Raw genomic sequence first — 12,712 nt, 5'->3', positions numbered from 1 at the left:
AATTAACTTTGAACTGTTTGAAAGTTTGGGGCTTTGTTTTAAGTTTAGGGTTTAAGATTATCTGTGAAATCTAAGGCATATCGATTATTTATGAAATTTGAGGCTGTTGGAGTTGTTTTCTCATTTTAAGTAAATGCAAGTGTTTTCGTTCGATAAATTTTAGCAATTTCATCAATTTGGGCTTGTGTAGATGATGAATCTTGATCGAGATTGATGAAATTGTCCCAAGATTTGTTGAATGAATACCGAGATTTGTTGCATTTCATATGCATTCGATAAGGTTCTTTGTGCTGATTTTGGTCGAGATTAATCCAAGATAGATCACAGAATGCATGCTAAACCCTAATTTCGTGGCATTCAGGTGCAATGTGGTCTGAGTTTTACTGTTAATTCATATTATTCTCAGTCGAGATTGGCTCAAGAGTGGTCGAAGTTTTAAGACATATTTTTTTTTTTTAGTTTTTGTTTGGCAGATGCCTCTTGTCACCAAAATCTACAGTGCAAACTTCTTCCTCACAAACTTGACATATTATTCACAATTAGCGAAGACCGTCTCGAACATTAAAAATAAGTTAACATCTAGGTAAATCTATGTATATGTTTAGGAGAACCATGTTCATACATTTCTTGGACGTTAAGTTGGTTTTCAATGAACCTCTATGCCATTACATCTTCTTAAGAGAGGTTGAGGATGAACGGGAGGACGTTATTAGCTTTAAATTACTAGGTGAGAAGGTCTCCTTTGGGTGGAAAGAATTTGACATTATCACTGAAGGGATAAAAGCCCTTTATACAATGGAAGAATTAAAAGAAACCATAACTCAATTTAATTGGAACCTAAAAAAAATACCAACACATTGACAAAATAAATTACAAAATTCTATGGCTAAGCATGCTTTCAAGAAAATACAGAAAGAAAGAACTTACGCTCGTTGATGACTCTGAATCTATCAATCATCAATTTAGGCACCACTACTTGGAAACCTTCCTATTCTCTGATTGAGATGGTTTGTGGGAACCAAATTGGATTAAGGGAATTTTTCAGAGAGAATAGGAGCAATTTTTTTTTCACATAAACTTTGTATCTGCATATGAGTAACTTCCTCTTCTTTAGTATGAAGAAGAGGAAAGTTGAGAGAAAAGTGGGAACGTGGGAAAACCAGCCACGTTCCCTATTAATTTAATAAATAAATATTAATATTAAAATAAATAAATAATTTAATTAATTAATTAATTTAATAATTATTTAAATCATATTTAATTAATATTTCATTTAAATCATATTTAAATGAATATCTCTCACATAACCTATAGTTTTAATTTAATTAATTTAATTAAATCAAAATAAATTAAACAATTAATTAATTCTCCAATTAATTAATTTCTAAATTAAATATCTTATATTTAGTTTAATCCAAATTTGAATCATATTCAAATATGAATTTCTCTCATGACCTATGTTTTAATATGTATCATATACACATTAAATTTTAACCTATAGTTTTAATATGAATCTAATTCACATTAAATTAATATTTGAACTTATTCAAATATTTTATTCTCTCATAAATTAATTTTGAATCAAATCCAAAATTAAATTTATATATTAAAGTCTAATTAAAATATAAACATTATATTATAATGTATCACCATACATTATATTAATTCCCAAAGTAAATTTGAACATTTCAAATTACAACCAATATAAATAAATCTCATTACCCTTTACAAGTTAGGAAGGGGACCTAATGGACTTACAGATCAGAAGCTACAATCATATGAGATTAATTAGCTAAACTCATTAACCATATTAATCAATATTCGTTAACTGTGTGTACACTCCACTAAAGATTCACAGCTAAACTCTTCTCACTGTAGATATATTTCTGTGTCCACGAATATAGACCAATACCAGTAAGTTAGTCCTTCACAAGTGTTCGTAACACAGTTGGGTCAAATTATTTTTTACCTCTAGGTTACTTTTAGTCTTTAAATACTAGTGCTCCTCTAATGAACAACCTGTTTATAGTCCAACCACTAAACAGAAACCCCTCTCGTGTAATAGAGAGGGTAGGACTCTTTGTTTAAGTCCCGGAGACATCATTTAAGGGAACATTTATCAACTTACCCTAAAGTCGGGAAGTAGTGAATTCCATCTTGTGTGATTATGTTCTTAGCTCTCTCTCGGTCTTGTCTCCAAAGTGATAAGCATATTGAGTCGGCAATCTGGCCACTCTCACCCATACAAATCAAAAGACAATCCCTCGCAAACAGGAGTTCATAATACACCCAAGATTAAGACTAAGTTACCTAGGTCATCCTAATGAAATAGAAACCCAACTAGTTAACGGAGTTACATCTAGTGATTACTATTTCGTGATCCGGTCTTATGCAAATTCATTGCATAGGATACCCTCACTCGCATGTCGCATACATGAACGCATTGGATCAATTTGTTTGTATCAAATACAAAGTGAGCCGTATCCATAGTGTTACCAGGATAAGGTACCCAACCTTAACCCTATACTATGGACCCTTTAAGTTGATCTTGAATGTTGATCCCCGTATGTCTCTACATATTGTTCAAGACTCATCAAATAGCTTAAGATGTTAGTTTATTAGATTTAGGTTATTAAGAAAAAACCAATAATATAATCAATAACACTTATTGAAATTATAATAATAAAACACTTTATTAATAATGGTCAATGGATTATATTTACTATCTACGAGTTTTAGGACATAAAACCTAACAATCATGAGGTTGAGGTATATGTTGAGACATGCAGTTGAATTTGAACAGGATAAAGCCCTTAGATTCCAGTGGTTATATTTGAGTGATAAAACAAATATGAACGGTGCTAAGTTGGATAAAGATTATTCAAATGTTCAATTCAAGAGCGATGAGGATGTGGTGAAGATATCTCTATTTTATTTCATCGAGCTAGCAATAATGGGAGGGAAAGTAGGAAACACGTAGACTGGACCATGTTAGGCCTCATAGACGATTTGGAGGACTTCGTCAACTACGATTGGGGTGAGTTGATATGGATTAAGACTCTAGGAAGCTTAAAAGGGGCACTAAATGGAAAAGTTGTCTTGCATAAGAAGAAACCTATGAGTAAAAAGTCCACAGAGTCGTATAGCCTTACAAGTTTCCTTTCGTCTTTCAGGTTAGTAATTCTAGGCTTATTATATTTTTTTATAGTTATATGCTTGTATTAACATTACCATTGCATTTGTAGGTTTGGGCCAATGAGATAGTATCGTCCATTAGTAAGCAGGTTGCCAATAGTGCTTCGCACGATGCAATACTATGCATCATATGATGGACTTGCACTTACTCACCTGGGTTGAAGGTGATTCAGTCACAAGTCTTCAGGTTGCAAATGGTACATTACGATTCATTTTCTTCCTCTACCTTCACTCTAGTATTTTAGGGTTTAGGGTTTAATAACTAATACTTGCTGATATTCCAATTTCAACGCCATATAGAGAAGATTGACCCAACGAACTGATAACTTATAAAAGTACAAGTTATTATAGCCTTTTAGGTAGAACAATGGAGCCAAAACGCATGATAAATGTGTCAAAACACATAGCTTCTATCCTAAATACATAACTATTAGAGAATGCAACTTACATAAATCTTCACATCCGTTTTACTCTAGTTTTAAGTGTTTTATCGCAAGAATATAGATAAAAGAAGATATAGTGAGTCGCAGAGGAGCGCGTGCAAAGGTTACACGATAGGAACCTTGTCTGACGAATAACATACTTAGGTAAGGAACCACATCATCACGTGATGAAGATTCACTAGCAGACAAGAATGGTAGTTAAAGTTGATGTGACTTGACAAAGGCTTGACATGTTTAGAAGAATAGAAGTTTTCCATAGAAAGTAGCCTATATAAAGCCTCCATCTCTACCAAGTGCATTGTCTAGTCTGAATGGGCTAAACCCTAGAGAGCTCCATGGGAGCCAGCGAAAAGGAAAAGCATTCTTCTTCTTCTCTGATTTATCTTATAAGTGAGATCTTTAAGAGAGATTAGAGAGATCTCATTCCATCTTCCCCCTAACTTGTAATACTTTTCATTCTCTGTGCTTTCCATTTTTGTATTTCATTGTTATGTACATTGTTCATATTGTACAGTGGCTTAAGGCTTACATTCTTTAATACATTACATGTTTATCCACTTTCAATCCATCATTCCTTTATTGTTCATCTGTCAATGTGTTATAAGTAGTTTAGGCTTATGGTAAGCTTTTTATAAGAAGCTTAGCTTATAAGGTGTATATTGTTAGTTGAGCTATAATCATCGCTTGGCCAACACATGTCGCCAACTACTCAAGAGAGTAAGTAGCAAGGATATGACTAACGTGCGCAAGAGGGAGCTTGGAGACAAACTCCACCGTGGCGATTAAACCTCCATCATTTGTGTCCCAAAAGGAGAACAAATGTGGTGACCAGGTACCGAGAGGTTGCTATCCTTAAATGAGAGGTAATATAAATCGTATAAGTAAACACTTCTAGATAGATATCACTTAACCAAGCTTTATCATTTGCATACTGAAAGGTGAGCTAGTGTGATGTTTAAGGCAATGAGAGGTGCTCACCTTAATTAGAAGGTAGTTAATTACTCTTTATCGCATCAAGGTTGCCATGGCTTAATCACCTAGTAACACGGAGATATTCCTTCATCATTTCTTAATACAAGTTAGTTCACATCCTCATCTTTCCAACATTCTAACCACCTTTTACAGATTCTATAGTATAGATATTAATTTAACTTATATAGTTTACTTTATACTGTATAGATAGATATTGTATACCGCCTAAATGAAGAAGTAAGATTTCTAACTAAGATTTGGTATCAATTCCCTGTGTTCGACCTTGGACTTCCCAAGAAACCTATCATTTCGCTTAACTTGAGCAAGCGATAGGAAAACTTGTACTAAACGATGATTTTGCAACTACGCGAGGACTAGAGACATAGTGAGCATCTCGAATGCAATGACCATGACTCACCACGTAAAAATTAAGATTAAATAGAACAACACTGAATCCCAGAACATGAACCTAAATCCAACAACCACGAACGATGATTGTGCTTACTTGGATCGAAGTCTTAAAATTCTGACAACAAAAGGTTACGTGGAAGATCCGTTTGCCCCTTCTCCTCCTCTTGTCGATCATCCGCCTGCTCCTTTTGATGTTGAGCATCCCCTGCCCTACTCATGTCCGATAACCTCATTCTCCTCCTCGCAAGGACAATTGCCCCATCGCATTTATGGAACAGTCTACTGAGTGGTTTTCTATTGAGCGTTATAGATCCTAGGTGACATGTGATTGCATCTAACAACTATCGCGCCTAGAAGCCAGATTAGATTGGCAGGATGAGTACTTAGATCGAATGCAATTTGCTTATAAAGGAGCTTTTGGATTGTTTTACTTAAGGTATGCTTGTCTTTAAGTTCCCTTGTTTTTTGTTTTTTGTTTTAATTAAGGAGTAATGACATTTCTATTGCTTTATCAATAGGGCAAGGAAATTAAGATAATTCTAAGGTGGTGATGAAAGTCCATCGTTCCATGCATCGGGGGTTGAAAACAGAATGGACAGTGTATCTGTGGATCTTCTCACTCCAAACATTGATGACCAACACATTGACAACAAGACAGAAAAATCCTATAGTGAAGACCCCAAATATGGTATTGTACTGATCGACGTATCTTCGGAGGGTGAGGATGTGCCACTACCTTTTGTCCAAGTCCTGCTAGAGCCAAAAGAATGGCATTAATAGTATGCTCAATTTCGATTGTCTAACCTATCGATTTTTACATAAAGGTTATCCTATCTTCTGATTTTATGAAAGTCGTACCTAAGGAAAGAACGACAAGGAAGAGAGGGATACCGTAGAAGTTGTGGAGTCTAGTTATTAAACAAGCACAAGGGAATAAGAGAAGGAAGAGAGTGTGCCTGTATAATTCTGTTTGCAAGATCCCTATTAAGTTCAATAAACAGTTTTTCACATACCTCATGAACCCAAAGAGAGCAAAGGAGTTAAGGAAGACTGTTCGAAGCTCGAGAGTGCTTTCGTAGTTCATGAGAACTTGATAGACCCTAACGCCAACCACATTCACAAATAAAGACATATGTATTTCAAAATTGCTATGTTTTTCATTATGTAAATTATCTTGGTCATTAACAAGTTGTTATTCACTGTTTGCAGACGATCGACACATTGTTTCTTGTTCATACAAAAAAATTACAGAACAATGTCGATCCATTGCACATGAAGGAAACCTTATTTGTAGTCGTTGCACCATCACGATAAGTTCATATTTTTCTGATTAAATTGTTAGTCATAACTTTTCACTAATGTGTGTTTTGATTGATCCTACTGCCACGCCCCACTCAAAGCACCAAAATTCTTGGACTTAAACTTAGACTTAAACCTTACTTAAAGAGAACACCATAACGCCCTCTCCTTAAGACTTATGCTTCTACTTAAGAACTTGCTTTGCGATAAAAAAAACCCAATATTAATAAACTTGAGGGGACTTAACAACTTTATTCACTTCTTAACAAACGTAGTACGATTATAAGGAAATTCTTTAAGAAATTAAAACTTCTAAACTTTAACTCTAACGTCTTGCACAACTTTTAATGTCTGGCACAACATAGCGACTTGCCTTCTCTACGCGACCTCCTTGCTTGCCTTACCTGGGGAAGGGAAACTTAAAACATAAGCCTACTATTTAGTGAGTGACAGTTTTAGGAAAACCTTTTGGGGAATGCATGTACATGCATAAAATCATTTTACTAGACCAACTTCTTAACGTCTTAATATGCGCTGAAAACAATAACCACCACATTAGCTTCTACTTATTACTTTTGGATGGACATTGAACCTACTCCATGTATAGACTACTGTAATGATTCTGATTCACCACCAGCATCCCTTGAGAATTCATGTTCAATTTCAGTGGCTCAAGCGGTTAACTCGAATGCAAACCTCTCAACGCACCAAACCAACTTCTCACCATGAGTACCACTAAACATATAGTTTCCTTGACTCTTATGTGTACATTATAGCAAGCTAATGATAGGAATAAAGCTAATGGTTTACTCACATACAAATATCACAAGAATGTCTACTTTAACTCGTAAATATACTTCCAAGATACTCATGCTTTTCATCTAAATCTTAAACAGGATTATAACATGCGTTATAATATCTTGGAAACTTTAGAAAATATTTATTCTTTTCTTTGTAAGGGCCACTCACAAAAACTAAAATGTTTCCTCCTAACCCCCTTCTTAACACCTAACTTATTCTCTTGGCCTGATGTTCTTTTGGCAGAGCTTCAACACTTAAAACTTTATGATAACTTCCTTTGAACTCACAAGGACTATTTATACTAATCCAAAACTAGAATAGTCATCCTTAAACTTATCTTAACTCGCCAACTCCTACTTAGTGCCTTACACATGTAAGTTTAATATTTTATCTAAACATGCTTAACTTAAACTTAACACGTGTTTACCTGACTAATCATTCAGGACACTTAACCAGCTCCTCTTTACCTAGCTCGTCACTTAGACTATTGATTAAGTGTTCGTTTTCGCCTTCCTTTCTCAACTTTCTTTCTTGTCTGGCTCTTTCTCACCTAATTCAAAAAACTTAGTATACATCCCTTCTCATGTTCTCTTGATTTAGCACATTGCCTAACTTTATTACGTGTACTACTCTTCCTCATGTCGCTTAGCCAGAATGCATGCTCCTTCCTAGAAAAACATCATTCTTATACTTAGTTATTCTTTAACTTCCTTCTTCATCACCTTTTTAATCCAGAATGCAGGCTTCACACCTACTATGCAAAATTTCCTAAGGTGTAGCCCAGGATTATACGAGAAGAGTAAGAGGGGCACTCATCTAGTTGATGTTGAGTACACCTTGATCAAAGATGCCATCATCTTGAAATACGGGATGAGGAACTATGGGACTATAACAAGGCATGGATGGATGTCGACTTCATCTATATACCTTACAAAATGAAGGGATGTCACTGGATTTTGGCCATGTTGGACATGGTCGAAGGACCAATCATGGTATCAGATTCGTTAGTTGATTTAACATCTAATCTGGAGTTGATGAAAGAACTCGATAACATAAGGTGTGTAGTCCCAACTCTCCTACACCGCTGTGGTGTTTTTTAAAATCGACCGAATCAACATCTGATGGTCGGTTTTATTAAAAATATGATCGGTGGTTAGTAAAATTAAAAGGTTTCAAAAAAATGACCAAATTAGATTTAGGATAAAGAGGTGACAGTAAGATGTGACATTTTGTTATTGGCTATGCCTCATCGCCGGGCAGAGGTAATCATTTTGACATAGAAAATATCAAGTATAAATAGGGGAAGCTTCTACCGTTTTTGGAGCTTCTTTTACCTTTTTCTTATACAAAGAAATGAAAGAGTTTAAAAGATTTTTGGAGATCCATCACAAGCTTGAATTTGGCAAGGAACTACAAGCAAGTGTAAGGGACCTTTGGCTAAGGATCTTAGGAGAGGAAGTAAAGTGATTGTGAGTGGTTTCTCCTTAAAAATGTTTTCAACCTAAAAGTATTTCCATTATGTTTAAATCCTTATATATTCTCTTATCGAATTCTCAAATTTTATTATTTCTCCAATGATCTCATTCTTAAAATGTAAAGAGTTATAAATGAGTTGAATGTGAAAGTGAACTAAAATGTGGTGATGAGATGATCTTTGGTACCTTATGCAATAAGTTTCCTCAAACTTTCTTTGTGTTTTGATGTGAGATACCTTATCCTTGTTGTGTGACCTAGGGTAAGATGCATTATTCTTACTGTGTGATCTGGAATAGGATGTCTCATACTTGTTGTGTAATTTGGTATAGGATACCTTTTGCTTGCTGTGTGATTTGGTATTGGAAGACGTATTATGTGTGATGGAATTTATGGTGAATTATTGTCACGTTGAGATCACTTCGCACAGCCGCAACCCAGCAAAAGAGTGTGATAAATGCTTGAGCTGAGAAAATGGTACAAAGATGGAACTAAACATGTTGAAAAATTCTGCAAGATGATCTATTAGATACTTTATGCAAGATACATTCTTCTGCAATATGTACTGTTAAGAATGATTTGAAAAGGATTTCCGTAGGATTTATAAATGTTTGATTAATGAGATTTGGATTGTGTAAATCGCTTAATGTATAGAGATGCTTTGATTTGAACTCAATGTTTTATTTTGAAAATGTATAACTATTTATATTTCACGATTTGGTGAAATGGATTGCAATGAGTTATGGCAGAAATTTACTTAATACATGTATTTGTAAAAGACCCCTACTCACTAGATGTTTTTGTCTAACCTTCTAAATGTGTTTTGTTTTACCCCCCACCTTTTAAATGTGTTTTCTTCAATGTTCAACGGTCTCCTCCCACACCTTTGAAGACTTCGTCGATTCTTAAAGTTAATTGCTGAAATTTCGTTGCCCCTTAGTTCAGTCCAAGCCCAGTCGTCTCGCACGCTACACCCTTACCACTGACCTTAGTTTAGCTTCCTTCCTAATGCCCCCTTTGCCAAAATCTTCTTTTGTTTAAGTTGGTGAAAGGGTAGTCTTCAATACTTTCTTATGTTCTAAGGGCAGGGAGAAGAAGCTTTAGTTACTCTTGCATAGGTGGTTGAAGGAGAAGAATATTCTTGCGAAGAAATTGCCAAAGGAAGACGAACCTCTCCTTCAAAAAGTAAGAAAATTGCTACGAAAGTTGAATAAGAAGAAGCCTCATCCCTTGTTAATACTTTTTTAGAATTAAAAGCCTCATCCCTTATTCTGCTTGCACTTTGGTAAGTTAAATATTTTGATTTTTTTTAATTTGTGGTGTTGAAATTTATTGAATTTGTTGTGGTAAAATTGTTTGTGTTCAATAACAAATTTGATTATGTTGAATTTATGGTGTTGAAATTGTTTTTGTGTTAAATACCAAATTTAATTTTGCTGAATTTATGATGTTGAAATTGTTTTTGTGTTCAATACCAAATTTGGTTTTGTTGAATTTATGGTGTTGAGATTATGGCTAGATGAAGAAAAAAAAGACCAGCATGCAAACCCAATCTAACCCAACTCGGATTTTTTGTGTTGGATTTGGTTAGGTTGTAACAGAACCAAGGAATGCAAAAAAATGCATTATACGACTCGGCACATCTCTTTTCTTTCCATTTCATGGCCGAAAGGCTTACATTATCAATACAATACCTTTTTATCCACTATATTTCTTTCATTTCTTTACTATTCATCTTGTTGATGTGTTTTAAGTGGTTTAAGTGTATATTTTGTACTTGATAAGAATTCTTTAGTTATAAGTGTCAACGTGTTTAGCTACGCTGAACTTAATCACTTAGTTAGCATTTAAGTTAAGCGTAGAACATAGCTAAACATGCGCACAAGGGAGTTTGGAAACAAACTCCATTATGGCCTTTTTTCCTCCAATCATTTGTGTCCCAACATGAGAATAGTGTGGTGTTTAGGCGTCAAGAGGTTGCTCGCCTTAAATAGAGAGTCAATATGATGCTTATAAGTAAGGAATCCTAGATGCATATCGTTTGATCTATTTATACCATTTATGTCCCAAAAGGAGAACAAGTGTGGTGTTTAGGGTTGAGAGGATGCTTGCCTTAAATATAAAATGGCCAGGTGATCTATATTGCATCAAGGACATACCGCATGACTTAGATCACCTAGAATGCAGAAGCATTCCTTCAATTTTCTTGATGCAAGTTAGTTCACACTACGCAATCATCCTATTCCATTCCCCTCTATAGATCATCTATGTAAACAAGTAGATTAATATAGTTTTATACTTAAACTGTATAGAATTTATACCACCTAGCATGAGAAGTAAGCTTTATAACTAAGCTTTGATATAATTTTCCTATTTTCGACCCTAGTTTACCGAGGAAACCTTTTGCTTCGATTACATTTAGGCAAGCGTGAAGAAAACTTGTACTAAATGCTAATCATTATGCATGAGTCAACACGTATATAGGAAGGATATGTACCTTTTATCGCATAACATTAACCTAAATGCCCATCATTAGTCGCATAATTAGAACCTATAATGATACCGTTGGAATTTGGTGTCCTAAAACTCGTAGTTTATAGTTTAAAATTATATTTTATTCAACAAAGTGGTCGTTGAGGACTTACTAAGTGAAAATAAAATAATATAATCTTGAATCCAATAAACTTAAGTCCTAAGGCTATCTAGTGTAGATTTAAACTTTATATAGAGACATAAACATGGATCAAGTTCGAGTATACAGCCTAAACGGTTTATAGTGTATGAATAAGGTTGGGTGCCTTATTCTGGGGACGTTATGGATGCGACCATTGTAGTTAGTACAAAAGATGTGATCTTAAAACGCTGATGTAGAAACATGAAAGTGTGGGCATCCTATATAAAGAGTTTACATAAGACTAGAACCAAGAAATAGTCACTTTTAAGTTATAACACCGTTGACCATATAAAACTGATTACTTAGATTTTTTATGACATAGGTAATTTAATCTTAATCCTGAACTAACTATAAACTTCTGTTCACACGGAATTATCCTTAGATCTGCATAGGTAAGGACAGCTCAACGGTGCTGGCCTAACAAGCCTCTCATTTTAGGGGTAAGACCGGGTGGATGACTCGAAACATAAGGTGCAAGACCGAATTCACTCCTACTCACTTTAGGGTTAGTAGATAGGTTGTTCCCTTAAGGACTGAATCCAAGTCTTGAACAAGGGCCCCCACCCTCTCATTGGCTCCAGAGGGATTCGGTTTATAGGTTGGACCTTAAACCAATTATCCAATAGTGAATCAGTGGGACTTAAGGAATAAGATGTAATCTCAACTTTAAAACGACATTTTAACCCAGCTAAGATTACAAACTACCTATAAAGGATTAACTTATTGGTCATGGTTATATCAGATGATAAAAAAGTCAAAGTTTGACTTTTTTACTTTGACTTTTTTACTTGAATAGTGGGAAAATCCAATATTTTGTTCGATAATCTCACTAACACTTAGTGAGATAATTAACTACATGAGATGTAGACACCTAACTCACAAATTTCCACTAATGGTTAGTGGATTATTAGGTGTTAAGATTTAAGAAACTAATTACATGCAATTTTGCGTATAATTAGTCTATCTAAAGGGTATTTTTCAGTTTGCACAATATTTTTTCCATTTTTGTAATTTTGAATTACAAAGTAAACCTAAAACGTTTTTCTCTTTCAAGTTTGAACACTAAAATTAATCTTCCTTTTTCATCTATCTCTTCATTAATTCCTTCACTTAATGGTCCCACAAACTGGTTCTAAGTTTGGAGATTAGCGGGTCAATTCTTGTGGTAGTCTCGGCTTTGAGTTCATGAGGAGATTACGCGAATCAAGGAAGCTATGGAGGTAAGATTTTCTTCAACCCTAATTTTTTTTATTAGGGTAGTATAAGCATGTTAATCTCTAATAAGTTAGATGCAATTAGAGAAAATTTTAGATTCTTAATTTCGCTGCGTTTGTATGCTTTCAATCGGATACATCCACAAATAAAATATAATAACATAAAGTAAAACAAATTCAAGTTTTTGGCGTCGTTGCTGGGGATTTTCTTTTTCAAATTGGTATAATGT

Source organism: Cucumis melo, chromosome 4 (assembly GCF_025177605.1).
Source record: "Cucumis melo cultivar AY chromosome 4, USDA_Cmelo_AY_1.0, whole genome shotgun sequence".
NCBI classification, from domain to species: domain Eukaryota; kingdom Viridiplantae; phylum Streptophyta; class Magnoliopsida; order Cucurbitales; family Cucurbitaceae; genus Cucumis; species Cucumis melo.
This window is presented reverse-complemented; position numbering follows the sequence as displayed.